We start from the raw sequence: 26,400 nt of genomic DNA on the forward strand, positions 1-26,400 counted from the left end.
TTTTTCTAAGACATCCATACCATTCAAGTATATGACAATTCAACCACTCCACACTAAATCACATTTCATTCTTTTACTTGTATTGGAACAAATAGAAAATAATAAACTAATTTGAATTGTTGTCTAAAAAAAACACACAATATGACCATTTCTTCGAAAATATTGTTCCATGACCCTTAATTCTGCATTTATTTTTCAGTGAAAATGAGGTTTATGCCCTTACTCCTAATGGTGAAGTTTTCAAGCGTGTTGGAGTGACCAACACCAATTATATTGGTGATGCATGGCAGAAAATACCAGGAAACCTTGCAAAAATTTCAGGTAAAGATTAACTAATTGTTACCAACAATGTGTTCTTTTTCAACAAGAGAAAGAGCAAGGCAAGAATAGATTTATTTTTAAATAATGATTAGCCTGTAGTGGCTTCATAAATTCTGATATATTAAAGGGTCATGACAGACAATATAATATCTGCAGATTATGTCTACTATCACCTTGGTGTTTCTCTGCATGAAAGATTAACTTCATTTACCATAGATGCTAGTAAATGTGTATAATTATGCTAAATTAATGTGCAATACATTTTCCCTGATATGTTTGAGGTACACAGTTTATATAATTATTTATAAAACTACTTGCTCTTATGAAAAGATTGCTAATCCTCTAGTATAGTACTATGGTTTTGTTAAGCAAAAGGAACAAGAAAATAATCTATTTATATAACTTCAAAAATTCCACCCACAAAGTTTTCATGGGTGTCTCAAACTATAGCAGTAGTTAGAAGTGAAATTTTGCTAGTTAACATGCTACATCTGGTCATCATTTTCATTTCATGGAAAGGCCAAAATAGGTAAATATTATTGAAGTTCTGTTGCCTTATTTTTGTCGAGTTAAAAGTTTGTGGTTTGAATTGGTTACAGAGTTCCTCATGAGTAATGACAATATTATCAATTCTATGCCCCCAAAGTCAAACTATTTTTTTTATATAGTATCTATGCTAACCAGTCCCAAAATATATAGTAAATGAAAATTTATAATTACAAGTTCTGTCCTCTGAAAATTTCCATAGTAATAAGCACGTAGCCCTCGCCTTCTGAATTGTGTGGCAAGTCCACGAGCGCAAGTTCATCCTGAGAGACAGCATGTTAATTATGAGGGCACTTTTCCCTCACTACTTTTGAACAGTACTAGTAATGACATTATCCTGTCATGCATCATTCTTAATGATTTACAGCTTTTTATCCTTGGGGTTTTTCACTAGGTATGCAATCTTAGCTATTTACATGAAATACAAAGAAATAAACCAATTATTCTATACACAGGTGTTGTAAATTTCTATACAAGATTATAATTATTATTTTCAATGAAATGAAGCAATAGTTCTGGTATGAATGAAACTTTTATAATAACTACCTCTTTCACCCTGCTCAGAAATTGAACCCAAGACTAATAAAGTTGTTAGCCAACTGTACATTAATTACAACACACAAAGTCTTGTGGTAGACTTGGGAAGGGTAATCAAAAAGTGTTGAAGAGCAGACCATCACAGGTTACAAAGTTAACTATAGATAAACCTTTTGGAAATTATATTATGTTGAGGTTTAGGCCAGGGACCAGGTAATTAACTAATTAGATTATTGTGTCATGTGCATGTGTGGAGTTGCCCCTGTTAATCTGAACCAGAAAGATGTGCTGCAATAAATGTTCTGGAAATAGCATTGCCATTTTTTTTTTTTTAAATATCCACAGCGCTTGATGTGTAAAATATGTTATACACATTTGTACATGTGAGCTAAACATTCTCTCTTCTTTCCAGTTACTGTAGATGACTGCTTGTGGGGTCTGAACAACAGGGGACGCATCTGCCAGCATGATGTATTTAAGATATTGGACTTGCCTAAAGATAAAACTATAAGGAAAAATAAGACTATCTCCTTGAGTTCTGAAACCTTAGATTGGGAAGTATTGTGATAAGCACTATAGCATATTGTAGCATAATATCTGTGGGCATTATGCATACACAACTTATATTAATTCTCAGAGATGGTACTGAAAACTGGAGATTTGTTATTTTACCAATATTTTTACTATATATATATACTGTTCCAATATTTATTATTTTATAATATACTAATAAATTTTATAATATTTTCAGTTTTTTTAATAACTTCCATTGTACACAAACTAAATTGCTATATTCTGTACACTATATACTTTTAAGTATTGCTTTATTACATTTAAGCATAATGCACATTCATTATATTTGAATATTGTAGTTTATTTTAAAGTAAATATACATTTTGTATACAATATGTATATTAGTACAGTACAGCATGTAAATGTTTAAATGTCACAATTACATTAAAATACTTAATTTGATTTTTTAAATTCAGGTACAGTATTAAAAATATATCTATAACAGAAAGTGTCTTTGGACAAAGTTGGAGGCCATATGCTTAACACTAGCCTCACCCAACTTTGCAGGGGAAATGGTCAGGGTGAACCCCAAGGTAAATACTTTAATAAATATCAGCCTGTAACCCCTCTCCCCTTCCCATGCGATTATCACGAAATGGAAATGTTTGTTCAGAGTTGGAGGCCAGATGGGACAGAAGTGGGGAGAGAAGGGAGGGAGAGGGGAAGGGAGGGTGTGAAGAAGGGGAAAATGGGAGAGAGAGACTAGCCCAGCCACCACCAGGTACTCTCCCTAATATACCCAATACCTATAATGTTCTTATATTCACACTTACATTATTTGCCTATCATCCCACCAGAATTATATATTAGTGACATAACAGGTAATAAAATTGTCATGCATGTAATCTTTTCATTCATACTACTGGATACCATAGAGTGAGGAAGCACATTGTTGCAGAACATAGGGAGCAGTATAGGAAAATATGGTTTGCAATAAGGCACTAATTCATATAACCATTTCTACCACACTAAAAGCCATCCTCATCATACCAGAAAGTCACTGTTAATTATACTTTCTCATGTACAAATATCAGTCGTCGTAAACTGCTTCTATGGCACAGTTCATTCAGTTTCCGTATCTTCACTTGCCATGCCTGGTCTTCATTACAGTTCTTGTCTTCGTCACCCCCTACTCAGCATCATCATGCTTTACCCTCCTAGTTAACCACCCTCTCTCTCATCATCTCTCTCCTTGTCATCATCCCTTCTCATTGGCATGGCACCCCCTCCTCTCACCTTTACCCCCCTTCCTGCTCATCCCCCCATCACACCCCACTCTTTAAATCAACAGAACTATGTACTTTTCACCACTCAATCATTGGCGCAATTTAATTTATAATTGAATGAATTATAATTTAATGAATGCAAATTGCACATTTTTGCAATTTGCAGGACTTTTACATTGTTATTATTTTATCTATCCTTGCACACTCATGCTTCTTGGACTGTCCAATTCTAGTAAAACAAGTATTTATTTTCCATGATTGTGCCACACCAGCATCTGCACACCAGGGTAGGCATAAGATTTCTTGCCTACATGCATCACTGTAACTTATCTATATATATTCATCAGTCTCTGTTATAACTGCATCACTTGTAAACATCAAATCTGATTTATGTATATCAGCTGAAGTACAATTTAAGTTCACACCTTTTTTTTAATATTTTAACCTTTACCTCTCATGACCCCATCTCCGGTATCTATAAAAGATAATATCTGTGTTTCTGAGGTTGGAGGCCAGACGCTTGGAGTTACCATCATTAAACTAACTCCGCAAAGGAGATTTTATGGGAAGTGCCATGAAGGGAAAGATTAGGGTCTTCCTCCATGCTATCCTTGAAGGGAGGCAGGTGGGATGGGGATGGCCAATATTCCCCCGCATTCATGAAGTTTGTGGATATGAAATCTGCCATACAAAGTCCATGAGTTTAGTTTTCAACACATTAGCATTTACTATACCATACTAGAGAGAGAATCATGCAAGTCAACACGACCTTTTGCCTGAAAGTCATGAGATACCCTACATCTGCATTGCTCAGAGACAAATTATTTAGTGCTGTTAACACACTATTGACTGGTGCCGACATACCAACTCACTCTTTTTATGATAAATGGCTGAGCAACAATGCCTACAATCTCATTTAACTCAACATTCATTTTAAGTGCAATCTACCTGTCTCTGATATTCCTCTTTATCTGTACCCACCATTCAAGTATCATACACAGGCGATGAGTCACAATAACGTGGCTGAAGTATGTTGACCAGACCACACACTAGAAGTTGAAGGGACGACGACGTTTCGGTCCGTCCTGGACCATTCTCAAATCGACTTGAGAATGGTCCAGGACGGACCGAAACATTGTCGTCCCTTCAACTTCTAGTGTGTGGTCTGGTCAACAAGTATCATACACACCTGTCACCAAGAAAGGTAATGAAAATCTTACTCTTCTCAAAGCTGTCACACTCGAAACAATTGCCTCCTCCATCGAGAATTTAAGATCTCATGAGCACTGTGTCTACACCGACGGCTCAGTCCAATCTTCTACTGGACGGACTGCAGCAGCATGTAGGTTTTATAGAAATAATATTTGCACAAAGACTGTCAGTCTCAGGTTAAACAACTGGCTGACCTCCACACAAGCAGAACTAGCAGCATTACAACTAGCTACCAGTACATTAAAAAACACTGGAGAAGAATAATATTTTGTGATTCAAAGTCTGCTCTTCAAACAATCGAAAACTTCTCTTGGAAGATCGACAGCAAGAACCTCATACTACCAATTGTAAATGACCTAATTGCTGCACAGAGCAATGGGTCTCAAATCTCCTTTGTATGGATACCATCACACATAAACGTAACCAATCATAATGAGATAGACACTGCAGCCAAATTAGCGTGTAACAAAGATGAAGTTGAATTAGATCTAGGTATCCCCATCTCTTCTGTCAAAACTGTATTGGTCCAAACATTCAGGTCCGATAGGAAAGAAATTACTGACTCCCAATGACCTGAAAGCACTAGTATAACACACTTATGACTTGTTCAGATCTGAAACCTATATCTATGGGCAGCACAAAACGTCGACCAGACTGTGTGACAGTGGTTGCAAGGATCAGGTTGGGTTACTGTTACCTGTAGCAGGTGGCTGCAGGTGACGGATCTCCCAATCCTGAGCACTCCAGTTGCAAACTCTGTGAGCAAGAACTGCGGCATGATCTCTCACACTACATCACCGAATGCCCAGTTATTAGACCTTCCAGACCAGTTGGCATGAGGTACCTGGAGCTTTGCTAGTACAGTACTTTATTCACTCTCGTGTTCTTGAAGATATCCTTATAATGAACCCAAAATTTGCCAGTGCAGGCTATTGAATATATGGCCCTGTATGACTAACCATCCTGTGAGATGGGGATTTTTAGTATCATTGCTACCTTATTCACTCTTGTGTTGATGATATCCTCATAATGCACCCATAGTCAGCCAGTGCAGACTGCCTATCACATGACTCTGTATGACTAACCATCCTGTGTGATGGGGATTTTTTAGCATCACCTAGTTAGCTTTTTTTGACACACTGTACTCCACTTCATATAGTCTAGGGTAGCTGCACAAATGTAGATGTACCTCCTGTATTAATAAAAAAAAAATTACTGGGAGGATACTGGCAGGGTATGTGTAATTACCTAAGTGTATTTACAGGAAGAGACCTAGGCTTGTGGTGTCCTGTCTTCCCAGCACTGTCATATAATGCTTTGAAACTGCTGATGGTTTTGGGCCTCCACAATCTTCTCACTTGTTTCATCTTAAACTTTGTTTGCAAAAGTGAATTTTTTTTATTTCTTTGGCAACTTTGTTTAGCTAAGTCTATGATGTCTTGTTCTTCAAGTTCTTGGTCTCAAGAATTCTTCCTTATCAGTTCTGTTGATTCCCATTACTATTTTGAATGCTATGATCATATTGCCTCTTTTTTCTTTTATCTTTTGGCTTTAGCATATTTAATTTATTAACTTCTCCTCATAGCTCTTGTCTTTCAGTTCTGGAAGCCATTTAGTTGCATGTGTTTGCACCTTTTCTAGTTTATTGATGTGCTTCTTACGGTATGGCTCGATTATTCCCTTTACTTGTTAAAAATTTTTGGCTAGTCACTTTGTGGAGATTCCTAGCTTGATGATGTTAACTGGATCTACTTCTATCCGGTTGTCACATTTGTTGAGTAGCCTTGTCAAGTGACTTTGAAAGCCTTTCCCTTCTTAAGATATTAGGGCATCTTCTTCTTGAGGTGATCTTGAGATGATTTTGGGGCTTAGCGTCCCCGCAGCCTGGTCCTCGATCAGGACTCCTTTTTTTTAAACACCCCCAAGGAAGCAGCCCGTAGCAGCTGTCTAACTCCCAGGTACCTATTTACTGCTAGGTAACAGGTGCATCAGGGTGAAAGAAACATTTTGCCCATTGTCTCCGCCTCCCAACGAGGATCGAACCCGGAACCTCAGGACTACGAATCCGAAGCACTGTCCGCTAAGCTATTCTGGGCACCATACAACTGTTGCATAGTCCAACTCTGGTCTTGCAAAGATCATGACAATTTCTTTAGTATTTCATTCATGTACAGTGGTATCTTCGTTTACAATTTAATTCGTTCCCAGAGATGGTTCGATATCCGAAACAAATTTTCCCATAGAAATAATGTAAACTGAAATAATCTGTTCCACACACCCAAAAATATTAACTTAAAAGTACATTTTATACATAATATTAATCATATTTTGTACATAATATTTATACTACTCAATTTTGTATTACAGTATGTACAAGTATATCTTACCTTTATTACAGACTCTTGTTGGGGTATGGAAGATGGCGAGGAGTGGGGGGGGGGTGGGGAGGAGGAGAGGTGTTAGTGTTTGGAAGGGAAGTCCCCTTCCATTATAACATCAGGTACTGATGACATGTCGGGGCTCACACAGCACCGCTCCTGTGCCAGGTAAGTCCACTACGGGCTTACCATAGCCTGTGCTGTTTGCCCCGCTCCTGTGCCAGGTAAGTTACGGGCTCACCATAGCCCGTGCTACTTGGAACTTGTTCCGAGTAGCTGAATCTATAACAACAACAACAACGACATGTCTGGGTACTCTCTCTTACATTTTGCAGGCATATCACTAGGACCTGGTTGTAGCTCAATGCTTGCTTGTCTTAAAGACAGATGAACCATCTGTCTATAGACACTTGTTTTTCCCTACGTTTTAACACTTGTCTGTAATGAGACTTTACATTTTCACTAAAAAGGTTAATGCAATGGCTTGTTATCAGCTTTACAAGTTTTCAACAAAACTTTGCAGTTCTTCCCATACTGCACGCATTTTTTTTATTATTGAGGAAAGGACATCAACAACCCACAGACCATTTTCCTGTTTACGAATGATGTTTTTCTTCTATCATCATCCTCACAACTAGTTGAACTTTACACTGACTTTCTTGGGACCCATGGCATGATATATATTAATTACTTTTTATGTTCAGAACCCCCCCCCCCAAAGAAAACACAAAAAAATGAAATTCTTCACAAAGAATTGAAGCGCGTCGTCATTATGACGGTATGTATGAGTGGAATTCATGGTGATTGCAAATATTTGTTGTTTTCAATTACGAACTTTATACTGAGAATATGCAAATTAGTGCACACAGCGATGGGTGATATGTTGCCCAAATTGACATACAATTTTCAGAATACCGGAAATATCGGAGATCTGACTCATGGACGTTATTTTTTAGTGGAATTCATTATGATTGCACATATTTGGAGTTTTCAATTACACATTTTATACCGAAAATCTGAAAATTAGTACAATCGGCGATGGGTGAGATTTTGCCCAAATTGACCTACAGTTTTCAGAATATCGGAAATATCGGAAATATGACTCATGGACGTTATGCATGAGCGGAATTCATGGTGATTGCACATATTTGGAGTCTTAAATTACGACTTTTTATACCGAAACTATGCAAAATTAATGTAAACGGAGATGGGTGAGATTTTGGCCAAATTGACAAATATTGCAGATTTTGTAGGCCAAATTGGCAGATTTTGCCCAAAATAAATAATAAATTAATTCAAATAATTATTTAATATTACTTATTACCTTAATATTTAATATTAACTTTAATATTTACTAATATTAAACTATAATATTTAACTAGAACTTTAATATATAATAAAATTACCATATATGAAACAAAATTTTTTAAAGCCCCATAGATAAAAATTGATGAATGCATCTTGGAGAACGGCCGGGTTTTAACAAGCCTGACCTGAGGACGGGTTGTGTAAATCACCTCACTGTTGTGTTGATTACACCTATGAACCCCATTTCTACATACCTTGAATACACTTGAATTATGTAGAAACCACCTTCTACATAAATACACTTAGGCATTAACAACACATACTGTCTGGTGCGTTCTCGACTCACATTCGATAATTCAGGGTTCAAATTCCGAAGGGAACAGAATGGGTTGGGTTCGTTTTCATATCACCTAATGTGCCTGATCACCTTGCAGTACATAGATACCCTGGAGTTAGTCAGCTTGTTGTAGGGTTGCATCCTATGGAAAGTGGGATCAGTAATTCAACCTTGAGGTGGGGGAGAAAACCTCGATATAAGCCTATCATGCATAAACACACTAGCTGCCTGTCCCCTGACAAAGTGAAATATTACTAATACAAAAAACACATCATACAATGAACCAGCTAAACCCGTCAATAAAGTAATCTAACCTCCGAACTTCGCCATGCGTCTGAGCTCCAGGGCCCACCATTGACCCCGACCCTCCAGGGCGCACCAATGACCCCGACCCTCCAGGGCGCACCAATGACCCCGACCCTCCAGGGCGCACCAATGACCCCGACCCTCCAGGGCACACCGAGGAAGAATGCCGTGGAAAATGATCTAGTCATTGGACCTTGAAAGCCTGATACCTGATATCATAGCGCATGTTTAATAAACTGAGATATCTTCCTTTATCTATTGTACAGTTGTTATATATATATATATATATATATATATATATATATATATATATATATATATATATATATATATATATATATATATATATATATATATATATTAACTCATGAGCTATTTACACGAATATTAATATTATAATGTAAAATGATTCCGGTTTGTCCTTGTTTTACAATGTTGATTTACAAAGAACGTATTAACTGAGTTAAGGGGATGAAGAATGTGTTCAGTTAAACACTCAAACGTGCAGATGCACGCACGCACGCAAGCACACACGCACGCACGCAAGCACACAAGCACACAAGCACGCGCGCACACACACACAGATAGGTGAGTACAAATAGGTGAGTACAGAGGTCCTCGCGGGCGAGCAGACAGCGCTCGGGAGTTGTAGTCCAAAATGTCCGAGTTTCATTCCCGGCCGAGGCAGAAACAGATGGGCAGAGTTTCTTTCACTTGATGAGCCTGTTGACCTAGGTATCTGAAGGTTAGACAGCTAATTAACATCAACAGGCTGCATCCTGGGGATGTGTGTATATGATAGAGAGTAGTAGTAGTGTGCATATGATAAATAGTAGATAGATATGAAGTAGATTTGATAGAGGAAAATAGGTCAGAATTCAGAACATTAGACAACCGACATTTAGAAAGCCGGGGTCCAAGAGCTAACAGTTCGATTGATTGATTGATGAAGATTAAGCCACCCAAAAGGGTGGCACGGGCATGAATAGCCCGTAAGTGGTGGCCATTTGGAGCCATTACCAGTATCAATAGCTGATACTGGAGATCTGTGGAGGTGCGACTGCACCCTACGGAGAGGTCGTGACCTCGTGAAAGTGTTGAAGCTAACAGTTCGAACAAATAATAAATATATACACACGATCAGGAGAAGATCGACAGGTCATGTGTAGAATATGAAACCCTGACGAGTCAAAAGGATGTGCCGAGGAATTAGAAACTCTTCACTGATGAAAGACATCAATATTGCCAGGCAATATGTGTGTGTGTCCCCATGTATACACCTTCCCTTCCTTGCATTTTAAAATCAGAAAAGAAAAATATATAAGTTGTGACATACTGTGGAGGTGGCGCTGAAATAAGGCCCAGTGATATATCGCCATTGACAGTTTTCAGACTCGGATTTCTCGGAACATAAAATAACTATTCGGCCTTCAGCCAGAGAAGCTGAGGATGTGTTGGGGTCTCAATGGACAAAGAGGTAATGTTTTCTCAGGCTAGGTGTTGTGCGCAGCTTACACGGCGAGTAAATAATCCGGAAACCACTTTATAGCTTCTTCACTTGCTTTGAGATTGGACATTGGTTGTTTTTACCCTTGCTTCTCAGTTTATGATAAGAAATATATGATTTTAGATTTTCTTTTGGCAGAAAATGTTCCGATTGTGAGTAATTATTTGTTTTCCCTGTTAATGAATATCAAGATAGATTATGTACTGGTAAGGTAAAACTTCTGTATTCAGCTACTATTTAATATTATATATAACAGTGCTGCAGAGATTATAAACATAGATTTTAATCTGTAGGCAAATACACCAGAATAAAATGAGGGACCTGGACAGATAAGCATGCATAGATAAATAGATCGACAGAGAGTACAATCTATTCTGCCTCTGGTTTTCAATTCCTCATGCTCGACTGTGAAGGCAGGGAGAGTCTGACTGCCAGTCCCCCTGTGGGCACGCGACCAGCTTACGGAACATGGTCGACGCCGCCCCAACACCCTCACATTTTCGCCTTTGTCGTGCTATCTCATAAAATTTTGTTTTACGATCGGTCGCGCTATTTTTGCTACGACCACCTTACCTTCGACTTCCCACCCCTTCTCCCTCCCTGTGAGAAATATGTTTACGAATCGCTACGTGTATCCCTCCTGGATATACCTGCCGAGGAAGCTTGCATTATAGATCTGATCTCTAGGAAGGCATGAAATACAAGCCCCAGCACAGTTCATACCCCTTTATATAGGAAACAAAGAATAATAAGTGGAAAAATACGAGGGGATGAGTTATAGCTTACAGGCTTTTGTTTAGTGCAGTGTCTCGTACTTACATCAGTTACTTTCCATCGTAAACACACACATACACACAAAACAGCTGAAAAAAATCACTAAAATCACAAAATATCATGCACATCTGAGACAAAGTGAAATCTACACTAGCAATTTCATCTATTATCAGAATTTACCTGAATTTACCTGAGGGCCACCATCTCACTAGTGGCGTCGACGATAACAAGAAGAGAGACTCGTCGAAGATGCCAATACTTGCTGATGTAGATCCCACCAAATGTATACTGTGTCAGCAAAACTATTCCCACAGAATGCGATACTATGTGATGGAGATAATGTAATTATGAGGGGAAATCCTAAGTCAGTATGACTATATAGCTAAAAGATAAACGAATTTGGAGACAGTTCTATAACAAATGTTCAATAGATGCGTAAATATTTAATTCAAAGTTATCTACTATCAGAAAGTTTTGCCAAATATTTCCAGTTACCTATATAGCCTTTTCCACTACCGCGCACAGAATGTGTATAAAGTGAATAATAATTTAACTAAACTGCCCTCTCTCTCTCTCTCTCTCTCTCTCTCTCTCTCTCTCTCTCTCTCTCTCTCATCTCTCTCTCTCTCTCTCTCTCTCTCTCTCTCTCTCTCTCTCTCTATATATATATATATATATATATATATATATATATATATATATATTTGTAGAAATTGCGTGTTTATGACGACGATCAAGTAAGAGCCTTCTCAGGCACAATCACTCGACTGAGTTCACTAATAACCCAAGACATTTCAAATTCAAGGGCATCCCTCCATGAATACTTCCGCAATTCTAAAGAAACGACAAAAAAATTTCCAATAGCCGAAATGATTCCCTAAATTAACGAGTCTCCCAATACCAGCACTGAAATTAGTAAACAGAAAAATTAAAATGGAAGAGAAAAAATAAAGTCGTACTCCACATTGAAGTAGGCTCTTCTCTCCTAACTTCAAATTTCAGTGACTTTCAGACTAGTGATTCCTTTAGAGCACATTGATTAAAGAGAGAGCACTGGAGAGTACGTGAAGCCTACCAACACAAAAATCAAAGCGAATCTTTTTGTGTGCTTGCCCTGGCCCTTATATCTGTGCAAGCAGGCATGGTTGCGTCCATATTGAACGGCCAAACCACACCACTCACATCAACAATAAGGAATGCCCAAATCGTCTTTCCCAACTGATTCCCCTGCTTCTTCTCTCTGATTCCCTTTGCCTCCTCTTTTACCTGATTACTCTGTTGCTTCTCCTTATTTTTTATCGTTTTCTCTCGTCTCCTTTCACCCATTTTCTTCAACCTTAAACATTACACTTGTCCCTTCCTCTTTCCTCCAAGTGTCATTCCTAAGTCTAGCATTGCCTTTCCATCCCTCTCTTTTCTCTTTATCTTCTTTATGTCTTTTCTCCCAGCACAAATTATCTCTATATTTGTTATTTTCTTCATATGAAACGCAGTTGAAAATTTAACTCTAAAGTTCGTTTTACTATTTGGCATGACGTTAAAAGATGCGTTTCTTAAAGCTATTAACATCTATATAATAATTTAGAATAATGGATAAAAATATACGAGTCTAATAATTTCTCATATAATCCCATTACTATAATAGGTGTCATGGATATGGAGGGGTCACCAGAATGGTGAATGATCCCAAGGACATCAGCATAGCCCGTGTGCTTCCAAGTCAATAGCCTTTCCTATGTCCCTATTGTTATTATTATAGTTATTAGCATAGCCTGTTTTCTCAAGATCATCAGCATAGCTTATTGTCATCAATATAGTCCAGTAGTTCCCAAAATCTTTACGGTCATTATCCCTCCTGTCCATATAGTGTCCTTATCAATGACCCTTTACGTTCAGTAAGGGGTTATTATTATATGCCCCCCTCTGGTAAGGGGCCAGAGAATACAGTCTGCTATCCTCTGGTATCATAACCTGTACACTGCCTCAATTTAATTATGGCCTTCTACATATTGCAAAATGGCCCTCTGTTTTGGAACTAGTAGCATAGCCTATGCACCCAAGGTCATCACTGTAACCTATGCGCCCAAGATCATCACTATAACCTATGCGCCCAAGATCATCACTATAACCTATGCTCCCAAGATCATCACTATAACCTATGCTCCCAAGATCATCACTATAACCTATGCGCCCAAGGTCTTCAGCACAGCCTACAAAACGTATTGTCTTAATGTAAGTTCGGAGGTTAGATTGCTTTATTGACGGGTTTGGCTGGTTCAATGTATGATGTGTTTTTTGTATAAGTAATATTTCACTTTGTTGGGGGACAGGCAGCTTATGTGTATATGCATGTTAGGCTTATATCGAAGTTTCCCCCCCACATCAAGGTTGCATTACTGACCCCACTTTCCCCTAGGATGCAACCCTACAACAAGATGACTAACTCCAGGGTATCTATTTACTGCAAGGATCCTTATTCAGTCTTTCCTCATCAACAAACGCTAAATGTTCGTTAATCCAGTCACCAAACTCCCTGTTTACGAATGAAAAACTTTACACCCAACTGATAACGTGAGTGTTTTTCTCGTGTAGTGCTTCGTTCACATCCTCTGCTTAAATCGCACCTCCATAAATACTTCACCCACGTACTGCAATTACCAATAATTACCAACAAAACCTAACTACCTAGCCTAACCTAAGTTAGGCCGAACTATTCAACACATTCTAGGGGGGTAGAAATAGCCTTAGCTACTCTATCCCTTTGAGATATATTTCTTTCTTGTCTCGTTGAGATAAGATAAGCATCTTATTGCTTCTAATTACAATTATTACTTAACCTATACCGTTGATAGGTTAAGTAATAATTGTAAATATGAAGCAATAAGATGCTTATCTTAACATACTAAGAAGGTTAGGTGAGGGTCGGTGTTTTCTATGAAGCTTTTCAAGGTAAGCTAAAATATTCACAATCAATTAGTATGTCACATATGCACTTATTAAATAAGCCAATATTGACCGTAAGCAAGTGCGAGAACGGGGTTGCAACAAACATACTTGAACTTGAACACATTCTAGTAGGCAATAATATTACCTTATATTTGAGAAAATATAAGCTATTGAATACTCAGTATCATAAAAGTGATGAATGGGTCTTTCTGTTCGGCCGCCACCTGGACGAGCCTACCGTAATCCGTATATATTTTAGACGGTAAAGGATGGGCTGTATTACGATATACATGTTCAGAATACTGTGAAATATGAACAAACCAGTTTTATATGCTAGGATTTAGTTTGGAATCTCTCGCAAATCGCCATGACTAGATGGTAGCTGGTTGGCTCAACAAAAGCCGTCTACATTTGTTTCGTCTTCTTTTGGTGATGTTTATGTTTGTTATCAGTCAGAATATCAATCTGTTTTCTAAATGTGTTCAGGGTGAAGGGTGAGAAATTAACTGTTTGTGGGTCGAGGTATCTGTTGAGTGATATGATATCTAGTCTGATCCCATTTTGGGCGTATTTACTATTTATTAACTGTGTCTACTGGATCGAGTTATCAGCTCTTAGACCCCAAATATCTAACTCCTGCGCGCGCGCGCACACACATACACACACACACACACACACACACACACACACACACACACACACACACACACACACACACACACACACACACACACACACACACACACACACACACACATGCGGCCCCAGCATGGAGCCCGTACCTTGTCAAGCACAAGACGAAGCTGGAAAAAGTCCAAAGGTATGCTACTAGACTAGTCCCAGAACTAAGAGGCATGAGTTATGAGGAAAGGCTGCGGGAAATGCACCTCACGACACTGGAAGACAGAAGAGTAAGGGGGGACATGATCACAACCTACAAAATCCTCAGGGGAATCGACCGGGTAAACAAGGATGAACTATTCAACACTGGTGGGACGCGAACAAGGGGACACAGGTGGAAGCTGAGTACACAAATGAGCCACAGAGACGTTAGAAAGAACTTTTTCAGTGTCAGAGTAGTTAGTAAATGGAATGCATTAGGAAGTGATGTGGTGGAGGCTGACTCCATACACAGTTTCAAATGTAGATATGATAGAGCCCAATAGGCTCAGGAATCTGTACACCAGTTGATTGACGGTTGAGAGGCGGGACCAAAGAGCCAGAGCTCAACCCCCCGCAAGCACAATTAGGTGAGTACAATTAGGTGAGTACACAGGATGCAGCCTCCAGCAGCTGTCTAACCACCAGGTATCTATTTACTGCTAAGTGAACAGTGGCATATGTTTAAAGAGACTTACCAAATTGTTTCTGTCTCGGCCAGGAATCGAATCCAGGTCAGTGGCTTGTGAATCGGGAACGCTGTCCGCGAGATCATATATCTGTGTGTGTGTGTGTACTCACCTAGTTGTACTCACCTAGTTGGACTTGCGGGGGTTGAGCTCTGGCTCTTTGGTCCCTCCTCTCAACCGTCAATCAACTGGTGTACAGATTCCTGAGCCTACTGGGCTCTATCATATTTACATTTGAAACTGTGTATGGAGTCAGCCTCCACCACATCACTGTCCAATGCATTCCACTTGTTAACTACTCTGACACTGAAAAAGTTCTTTCTAACGTCCTTGTGGCTCATTTGGGTACTCAGTCTCCACCTGTGTCTTGTTCGCGTACCACCTGTGTTAAAAAGGTTTATCCCTATTTACCCTGTCAATTCCTCTGAGAATTTTGTAGGTAGTGATCATGTCGTCTCTTGCTCTTCTGTTTTCCAGTGTCGTGAGGTGCATTTCACGCAGCCTTTCCTCGTAACACATGCCTCTTAGTTCTGGGACTAACCTAGTGGCATACCTTTGAACTTTTTCCAGCTTCGTCTTCCATGCTGGGTCCGCATACTCCAGGATTGGTCTTACATATGTGGTATACATGATTCTGAACGATTCCTTACACAGGTTCCTGAAGGCTGTTCTTATGTTAGCCAGCCTCGTATATGCCGCAGACGTAATTCTTTTTATGTGGGCTTCAGGAGACAGGTTTGGTGTGATATCAACTCCTAGATCTTTCTCTCTATCCGTTTCATGAAGTACTTCATCTCCTATTCTGTATCCTGTGTCTGGCCTCCTGTGTGTGTGTATGTGTGTGTGTGTGTGTGTGTGTGTGTGTGTGTATGTGTGTGTGTGTACTCACCTATATGTACTCACCTATATGTGCTTGCAGGATCGAGCATTGACTCTTGGATCCCGCCTTTCGAGCATCGGTTGTTTACAGCAATGACTCCTGTCCCATTTCCCTATCATACCTGGTTTTAAAATTATGAATAGTATTTGCTTCCACAACCTGTTCCTGAAGTGCATTCCATTTCCCCACTACTCTCACGCTAAAAGAAAACTTCCTTACATCTCTGTGACTCATCTGAGTTTCAAGCTTCCATCCATGTCCTCTCGTTCTGTTACTATTCCGTGTGAACATTTCGTCTATGTCCACTCTGTCAATTCCTCTGAGTATCTTATACGTTCCTATCATGTCCCCCCTCTCCCTTCTTCTTTCTAGTGTCGTAAGGCACAGTTCCCTCAGGCGCTCTTCATACCCCATCCCTCGTAGCTCTGGGACGAGTCTCGTTGCAAACCTCTGAACCTTTTCCAGTTTCATTATATGCTTCTTCAGATGGGGACTCCATGATGAGGCGGCATACTCTAAGACTGGCCTTACGTAGGCAGTGTAAAGCGCCCTAAATGCCTCCTTACTTAGGTTTCTGAATGATGTTCTAACTTTTGCCAGTGTAGAGTACGCTGCTGTCGTTATCCTATTAATATGTGCCTCAGGAGATAGATTAGGTGTTACGTCCACCCCCAGGTCTCTTTCACGCGTCGTTACAGGTAGGCTGTTCCCCTTCATTGTGTACTGTCCCTTTGGTCTCCTATCTCCTAGTCCCATTTCCATAACTTTACATTTGCTCGTGTTGAATTCTAGTAGCCATTTCTCTGACCATCTCTGCAATCTGTTCAGGTCCTCTTGGAGGATCCTGCAATCCTCATCTGTCACAACTCTTCTCATCAACTTTGCATCATCCGCAAACATCGACATGTAGGACTCTACGCCTGTAAACATGTCGTTAACATATACAAGAAATAGAATTGGTCCCAGCACCGATCCTTGTGGTACTCCACTTGTTACTGTTCGCCAGTCCGACTTCTCGCCCCTTACCGTAACTCTTTGGCTCCTTCCTGTTAGGTAGTTCCTTATCCATTCTAGGACCTTTCCCCCCACCCCCGCCTGCCTCTCGAGCTTGAACAGCAGTCTCATGTGCGGTACTGTATCAAAGGCTTTTTGGCAGTCCAGAAATATGCAGTCTGCCCAACCATCTCTGTCCTGTCTTATCCTCGTTATTTTATCATAGAATTCCAGAAGGTTTGTTAGGCACGATTTCCCTGTCCAGAACCCATGTTGATGTTTGTTCACAAACCTAATGTTCTCCAGGTGTGCAACCAGTCGTAGCCTAATTATTCTTTCCAGTATTTTACAGGGGATGCTTGTCAGTGATACAGGTCTGTAGTTAAGTGCCTCCTCTCTATCTCCTTTCTTGAAGATCGGCACGACATTTGCCTTCTTCCAGCAACTGGGCAATTCTCCTGACATAAGTGACTCATTAAAGATCATTGCCAGAGGCACGCTGAGGGCCTGTGCTGCTTCTTTTAGTATCCACGGTGATACTTTGTCTGGTCCAACTGCTTTAGTTGCATCTAGAGTGTGTGTGTGTGTGTGTGTGTATTCACCTAGTTGTACTCACCTAGTTGTGTTTGCGGGGGTTGAGCTCTGGCTCTTTGGTCCCGCCTCTCAACCGTCAATCAACAGGTGTACAGATTCCTGAGCCTATCGGGCTCTGTCATATCTACACTTGAAACTGTGTATGGAGTGAGCCTCCACCACATCACCCCCTAATGCATTCCATTTGTCAACCACTCTGACACTAAAAAAGTTCTTTCTAATATCTCTGTGGCTCATTTGGGCACTCAGTTTCCACCTGTGTCCCCTTGTGCGTGTTCCCCTTGTGTTAAATAGACTGTCTTTATCTACCCTATCAATCCCCTTCAGAATCTTGAATGTGGTGATCATGTCCCCCCTAACTCTTCTGTCTTCCAGCGAAGTGAGGTTTAATTCCCGTAGTCTCTCCTCGTAGCTCATACCTCTCAGCTCGGGTACTAGTCTGGTGGCAAACCTTTGAACCTTTTCCAGTTTAGTCTTATCCTTGACTAGATATGGACTCCATGCTGGGGCTGCATACTCCAGGATTGGCCTGACATATGTGGTATACAAAGTTCTGAATGATTCTTTACACAAGTTTCTGAATGCCGTTCGTATGTTGGCCAGCCTGGCATATGCCGCTGATGTTATCCGCTTGATATGTGCTGCAGGAGACAGGTCTGGCGTGATATCAACCCCCAAGTCTTTTTCCTTCTCTGACTCCTGAAGAATTTCCTCTCCCAGATGATACCTTGTATCTGGCCTCCTGCTCCCTACACCTATCTTCATTACATTACATTTGGTTGGGTTAAACTCTAACAACCATTTGTTCGACCATTCCTTCAGCTTATCTAGGTCTTCTTGAAGCCTCAAACAGTCCTCTTCTGTTTTAATCCTTCTCATAATTTTAGCATCGTCCGCAAACATTGAGAGAAATGAATCGATACCCTCCGGGAGATCATTTACATATATCAGAAACAAGATAGGACCGAGTACAGAGCCCTGTGGGACTCCACTGGTGACTTCACGCCAATCGGAGGTCTCACCCCTCACCGTAACTCTCTGCTTCCTATCGCTTAGATACTCCCTTATCCACTGGAGCACCTTACCAGCTACACCTGCCTGTCTCTCCAGCTTATGTACCAGCCTCTTATGCGGTACTGTGTCAAAGGCTTTGTGTGTGTGTGTGTGTGTGTGTGTGTGTGTGTGTGTGTGTGTGTGTGTGTGTGTGTGTGTGTGTGTGTGTGTGTGTGTGTGTACTCACCTATTTGTACTCACCTTGTGTGTGTGTGTGTGTGCGTATGTGTGTTAGTGTGCATAAACTCACCAAGATCTAGTTTCCTCCGTATTTGAATGCATATAAAAGCCAATGAATGCGTTATGCATCAAAGCGGTAACTATATTTATCTCTATACGTGGATAACTCGAAATGTGATATCTGTCATTATTTCCATCATTCCTGAACACTTTTCCACTCAACATCTAAGATCTAAGTAAATCTTTCGCAATATTCAAATCGAAGTTTCATATCACGCTATTAGCGTGATATGAAGTTTTGTACTTCATACGTACAAATCACAACAGCTTTATGAAGCTTTACGTACAAATCATAACAGTACACAATTGAAGTGTAGTTTCAACGTTGAAAAGAAGTAGGGCTGGAGAAGGGTGCAAGTTGGTTGAAAAGGTGAGAGGGTAGATCGTACTGAATGGGAGTATAGATGAGTTGTGAGAGAGGGGTTATGGTTGGTATGAGGGAGAGATGATAGCTGGGATTTACAGTGTTGGTGAGGTCGAGAAAAGTATGTTAGTGTACAAAGAAGTGAAAAAAAGAGTGGTGGATAGTGTGGTAGTGAAAAGGGCGTTTTGGTGGATAGGGAAGGGAGGGGACGGGGGAGGATAGAGGGTGTGAAGGAGTGGAAAGACCGTGTGGTATGCGGGTTGTTCAGAAGGTTTATGAGGATGGATAACGTGTGGGTGGAAAGAATGTTGTTGTCTTAGATTCAGCTACTCGGAACAAAAAGTTCCAAGTAGCACGGGGCTATGGTGAGCCCGTAGTGGACTTACCTGGCACAGGAGCGGGGTTGTAACTGTGGAGAGAAGTTATATATTAAGAGGCTGCAGCAATACTTGTGTTTTGATAGTACAACATAAGCAAGCGTTAATATATAATTTATGATCTTCCACTGGTCTCGTCTTTCACAAAGAGAAACCTTAAGATGGTACTTCCCGCCAAACACACACCGAAACTACGACGTTGGTACAACGTTCGAACAAGTTTTAACACCTCCTAACCAGTTATAACAACCAATATAGCAAGTTGTAACAACGTTCTAATACGTCATAAACACGTTAAGCCAAGATGTAACAACTTTATTACAAGTTGTAACAAGCGGAAAATAGGGTCAGTTACGGTTTGTGTTTCCAGGGTTATAGTCTTCTTCTATGGTAATACCCGTTGTTGCTCTTTACATACAAGACGAAGGCTTTTCAAGTGCTCCTTACAGACTCTTGAGTTTTTGTAGGAAAACAATAGACTATTTTAATCGGTGATTGGGATTAAAATAGTCTATTGCTTTTCAAACAATTATTTCCAACTGTCGTGGAACGAAGTTTATCAGGCTTATCGATGTCCCCCAATGCCAATGACATCCAAAACTGCAACCCACAATAATTTACTAGCTCGCAAGGCACCAAGTTACTTGTAAGAGACCAGAGTTATCATGAGGAAAAAACACAATTCACCGTTCACTCTGCAATCAAACTCGGGTCCAATCAGTTGTTGACGCTCCAGAGAATGAGTGACCAGAGGAATCACACCTGCTCGCACGAATTCCCCGACAAAAAAGCTGTCTTAGTTGATGGTATTTCTTTATCTTTACTGTTCGGCTGTCGGTATTCGCGTCATCAGAGAAGACGACCACGTAGCAGCCACACATATAATAAAAGTAAGAGCTATGCCCAAAAGCATCTCTCGAACGTAACAGTAATTCCAAACACAACTTTGGTAGTTCACTCTTCCACAGAATTGTTGTGGGGGATATTACTTGACTGTGGTGGGCCTGTGGGAGCCATGCGTAGCCACTGGGTGGAGTTCTGGCGAGGGCTGTGACGCGAGTCGTGCCGGCGATAAGGGCCGGTGTTGCCGCATATCATAACGGGACTCTCGCCCATGTTACGGCCCCTTGGAAACGTACCTTGTCATCTTGCTGGGTTTCCTGTCCAACGGCTTGCCTATATGTCGCATTCTCCTGTCCCCAAGATGCATACAGAAAGACATCGGAGCTCTGCGAACAGGGAAAGCGCGCCTTTGTCCCTAGTCGGATTCTCCCCGAACGACAATAAACATTTTCTTCGTCTAGCTGTAAGAATATTCCAAGAGTTTTTGACTCTGGTCTAACCTGCTGCTGAGTTTCATGAGTAAATATTGTTACTCCTTGGGTCCGGCCATTAAGATAATGCAACCTTTTTTTTCAGGGGCATATGAATATTCATTTTTCTATTCAATCGTGTTTAATCAGAATTTTGATCGCATTAAAATTCAGGAGCATTTTATGGCGGATTATAAGTCATGTACAAAGGCCCATTTTCCTCTGTGCTTCCTGATAATGCCAAGTCAATTAAGGCCCTCTCAAAATGGAGATTGTCTAATATCAGCGAAGGAAAAAAAATATTCGGCAAACTTTCTAAACTTGGCCGAATTGGATTCATTTTGGAGAGAACGTTTCAAGGGATTATGTTGAGATAATGATGGGTGACGTAATTGACGGGTGACGGTGGTGCTTCTGACGGGTGACGGTGGTGCTACTGACGGGTGAATATTTAGTATGTTGACAGGTGAATGTTTATTCTGTCGACAGCTGAATGTTTATTCTATTGGCACATGAATGTTTTGTGCTGACAGGTGAGTATGTAATGTTTTGACAGATGAATGTTTTAATCTGTTGACAAGTGAATGCTTAATGTGTTAGAGGGTAAATGGATCAACTTGCTGACAGGTTAAAGATTTAAAGCCTGTTGACAGGTGACATTTTTAGCCTGCTGGCAGGTATAATGATTATCCTGCTGACAGTCAAGTGTTTGACGTTGACAGTCGAATGTTTAGCCTGATAAAGGGTGAATGTTTAATCTACTGACGTTGACAAAGGACGTCAGGAAACCGAGAATGTCAAGGATACGAGAAAGTTGCAAAATGTTTGTACTAATATTAAAGAGGTAATCTTTCTCATATGCTATTTTTGCAAAGGTGTGTACTAGGATACGGCTTCTGTGACGTCATTACAGACCTCGGGGCAAGGTTGGTATGGAGGTGTTTGATGTTTGTGTTGATTGGAACAGTGTAAGTATGGGTGCACTAGTTTTTGTTTGTGTGTGTGTACTCACCCAGATGTACTCACTTAGATGTGCTTGCAAGGTTGAGCTAGGCTCCTGGCCCTGCCTTTCGGACGTTCTTAGTGTATGAAATGACCCATTTCTCACGCTTGAACCTGTGGTTACACCTGATTTGTTCTCATGTTTGTATTGTATATCCTTTCATGCTGGAGGCTGACTAAACACTTTCTGGAAATGATTGCATCGTCAGCTCACAATTCTCTCTCCTGTTTTATTATTGTCATTTTTGTTATAGAATTTCAATAGTCATTAAACATTATTTTCATTCAATGAAACAATGTTTTGTCTTTTAAAATATTATATATATATGTTTTTTAAATGGACCACGAGTTTAGTTCTTAAATGTTTATCCAGTTAATATTATAGAATGTTTGTTGGTGACACTGATTACTAATAAACATTCTATGATCGGTGGGCTTTGTCTATTGTAAAACATAAACCTCAAACACTCTACATTTAGTAGGGTTTGTCTTCCTCCTTTCATACATATATATTTACCACATGTTCATTTATTTTAAAACTAAAAAAAAACATAAAACGGAATGCGATTAAAATCATAAGTAAATAAAGCAAATGAGAAATATAACAGTAACAATCAAAGAAAAAGGGGCAGAAGAGATAGAGACATGAGATAGAGGAAAGGCTAGATAGAGCGGATATCTCAGTCATATCACACTTGCTAAGAAGGTTTGAGCAATTAACTAAGTACTATGAAAGACAAGAGTCAGCAGGAACAATGTCAGGACTAAGGTTCATATATCATTTGTGGATCTCTCTCTCTCTCTCTCTCTCTCTCTCTCTCTCTCTCTCTCTCTCTCTCTCTCTCTCTCTCTCTCTCTCTCTCTCTCTCTCTCTCTCAGTCGCTCTGGCTCTGTTCTATTATATTTTCTTCACATCCTGTTTTATGCACAACCACTGTCGGAGTCTGTATGTTCTGTCTTTGAATGCTATTGTGGAAATAAATTGAATTCCAGTTTCCTTCCAATTTCATATTCTCTTCTCCGTTATTTCCTGCGTAGATATGCAAATGCATTCTCTGTCTAATTGCGATCGCTATAAGAATTCTTTGACTTTGTGAATGTGATCGTAAACGTTTCTGGATAGAAGAGATTAAAGATATATTCAGTATCCAGGATTCTGATCTTTTATATAGAGATGTCAGATGTTTTCTGATATCTCAATATAAAAGATGGTTACGAAACACTGATGACGCGTGCCAAAACAATAATAATAAGAATATAATAAAGAATGAAAAGAGTAAGAATAAACAGAGAACCCAAATTATAAGATAAACTAGAATATGGAATGTGACAACATAAAAAAAGTTTTATTCGTTAAATTAATAACTAGTAAAGTTGGAAGCGTTTGCTGTGACATGTGGAATATCATCAGTGCCACATCACTTGCAACATCAACAAAGCCGCATCATGTGGATCATCAGCTTTGACGAATCCGTTACATCACATACACGTCATCCTAGACATCCTACAAGCCACATCCTGGACATTATTCAAGCCACATCTTAGACACCATTCAAGCCACATCCTGGACATTATTCAAGCCACATCTTGGACACCATTCAAGCCACATTCTGGACATCCTCCGAGCCATATTCTGGGTATCATCCAAGCCACATCCTAAACATCACCTGAGCCACATCCTGAACATCACCAGCGCCACATCCCGAACATATTGTACATAGTAGCTACATCAAAAGGACCAGCTCCATCGCAACAGCTTTGATGTCGACACCGAGAGAGAGAAGCCCAAACTACGTCGAATTTACAGCAGGCGGATCAAAAGGCCCCAGAGTCGGAGATCATGCAGAGGACCATATGGGCGAAGGAGAATCAGGAGGGGGAGGGAGCGAAATGGGATTGAGGAGAATTTGGGGCGGGGGAATTGGGATGAGGAAATGGAGGTGGAGAAATGGGAGTTAAATGAGGGAGTCTTGATAGTGGGATGAAAGAATTAAAACGTTCGTAACTGCTAGATGTACGGACTAGAGGATTGGAGACAGAATACTGAAAGTTAGTGTGCAGTAGATGTTATCGTAATCAGTATATCTTTCTCTCCCTCCTCTCTCTCTCTCTCTCTCTCTCTCTCTCTCTCTCTCTCTCTCTCTCTCTCTCTCTCTCTCTCTCTCTCTCTCTCTCTCTCTCTCTCTCTTTCTCTCTCTCTCTCTCTCTCTCTCTCTCTCTCTCTCTCTCTCTCTCTCTCTCAGACAAGCAAATGCAGAATGTCCCTCTGCACGATGCGACTGGAACATAAAATTGCATTGTCTGTGTAACCATCGCCGAGCGAGATGCTGCAGAGAGAGAGAAGTGCAGAGTTGGAACTGAAGATTTCCATCTTAATACCCAAAGGAGAACTGCACGAAAATATCGCAAAGACATGACATTCCAGCTTAGAAGCTTTCGGAGTACGCACAGCGGCGTGACTTTACCCTATCAAATGGGACGCGACAACCTCGACATCCTCACAAAAAATTTACACCGTTGGACACAACTGGAAACGTATTCTAGGATAATAAGCATCTTGGCTTTCCTCAGAAGGGCTGTTATTGTCGTCATTGCTGCCATTAGACAGATTCCTGTCAAGAAAGTCGCGCTGCTTTCTCTTCGCTTCAGAGACTAGCAAATCTGTGTTAGATTTATAACCACTTATTCATGGAGTGAAAGCCACGGCTTGTTTTCTAAATTTATATGCGTTGAGGGACATGGTAGGAATTCGTTCCAAAGTTTGAATGCATTTCTTCCTTAGGAGCAGACAGGAATAACTTTACGATTTCCTCTCCGCGTTTGTCCAAGCGTAATATACCTAGTAATATTATTATTTTAGTTAAAACAAGCTAGGCAGCAGCGAGACTTGAAATTTATCCGCCCTATATTGCATCATCTCGAGCATCTCTCTGGAGGCTGCAGACGACGCGGCTCATCTCGGATACAATGCCTTTGCCAATATCCCACACGCCTCAGCGAGGTGTAGCAATGGAGAGTGGGAGCTATTGGACAACATGTGCATCCCGCTCTAATATCCGCAACACATTGGCAGTGTCCATCATCAGGGGGAGAGGAGGCGACGCTTGCTACGGCAACACGGAGTGGTCACTGGTCATTGTGTTCTGGGGGTGACCGGCTCCTCTGCTGACGACATGTAAGACCTGGGTCATAGTGGTCGGGTGTGTTACTGCCACCATCATTGCCCCACTAACATAAGGAGCTATGTACACAGTGACCCAGAGCCGGGTGAAGGGACATCTACATAGGAAACCAGAGCCATCAACACTGTCAAAAAATGAGGTCGAACATATTGGAACTCTCGTAAATGAAGACGACGGCCTTGATTATATATTCACTTCCTAGATATGACATGTTCTCAGCCATGACTAACAGTTTAGGGGATTACTTGTCTATTAAGATTGGTGGCCAAAACCGGACTTGCCCGTTGTTTTGTACACGGAATTATATATACCCCAAGTGAATGAAGGTGACAGCGGCCTAACACCCTGTTACCCTCTGCCACATTGGTTTAAAATGTGAATATTTCATTATACATATTTATTGAAGGTCAACATTGTTCCAAATAGTTAACTAAAACTGGAGCTGATCTCAGAATGAATAAGATTTATGATTTGTACCAAGAGAGAGAGAGAGACAACAGCGTCACTTACCTGCACCGTGAGAGATTGCACCATTTCCAATTTTAATCCCCTCCCTTTCCACCCAAGAAGTAAATTAGAGATCAGCCGAAGCTTCGTCTTGAGGCAAAGCTCAGCGTCCTAAGCCATATTGATGCTCCATCCACAGAGCATTCCTTCTCTCTCTCAAATAATATACACTGATGGTTTCCTACACCACCCCACGGGTGTAACTGGAAGTGCAGTTGTCCTGACAATGGGTGATGACTTATATTTTGAGTAGAGAGTCCGTATGAACAACTGGGCCTCTACTCTTCAGACCGAACTATTTGCCTTGCTTCTTGCACTGAAATGTGTACAGTTAAGTTTAAAACTTGATACATTAATTGTAAGTGACTCTTTATCATCCTTAATTGCTATATAAACTGTATCTGTGGACGGTCTCGAATCCAGTGTTGATGTGACGATGTGCATTGAATTTTGTATCTGGGTCATCAAGATTTTAACTTGCTTAACTAAATGAATTGTGTGGTACAGTCCCTGAGCCCATTATGTGCCTCAGTAATCCTTTCAACTACCGCCCACAATAAGGGTTTAGGGTGCAT

General features: G+C 40.5%; 1 long non-coding RNA gene across 1 annotated transcript; it reads left to right on the forward strand.

Annotated features, from left to right (window-relative positions):
* Positions 1 to 42: 42 nt before the first annotated feature.
* LOC138368392 (uncharacterized) lies at positions 43 to 2,150 on the forward strand. Its single transcript, XR_011229575.1, has 2 exons — positions 43 to 321; positions 1,817 to 2,150. It is a non-coding gene; the product is annotated as an uncharacterized lncRNA (long non-coding RNA).
* Positions 2,151 to 26,400: the final 24,250 nt, after the last annotated feature.

Source organism: Procambarus clarkii, chromosome 25 (genome assembly GCF_040958095.1).
Source record: "Procambarus clarkii isolate CNS0578487 chromosome 25, FALCON_Pclarkii_2.0, whole genome shotgun sequence".
In the NCBI taxonomy this organism is placed as follows: Eukaryota; Metazoa; Arthropoda; class Malacostraca; order Decapoda; family Cambaridae; genus Procambarus; species Procambarus clarkii.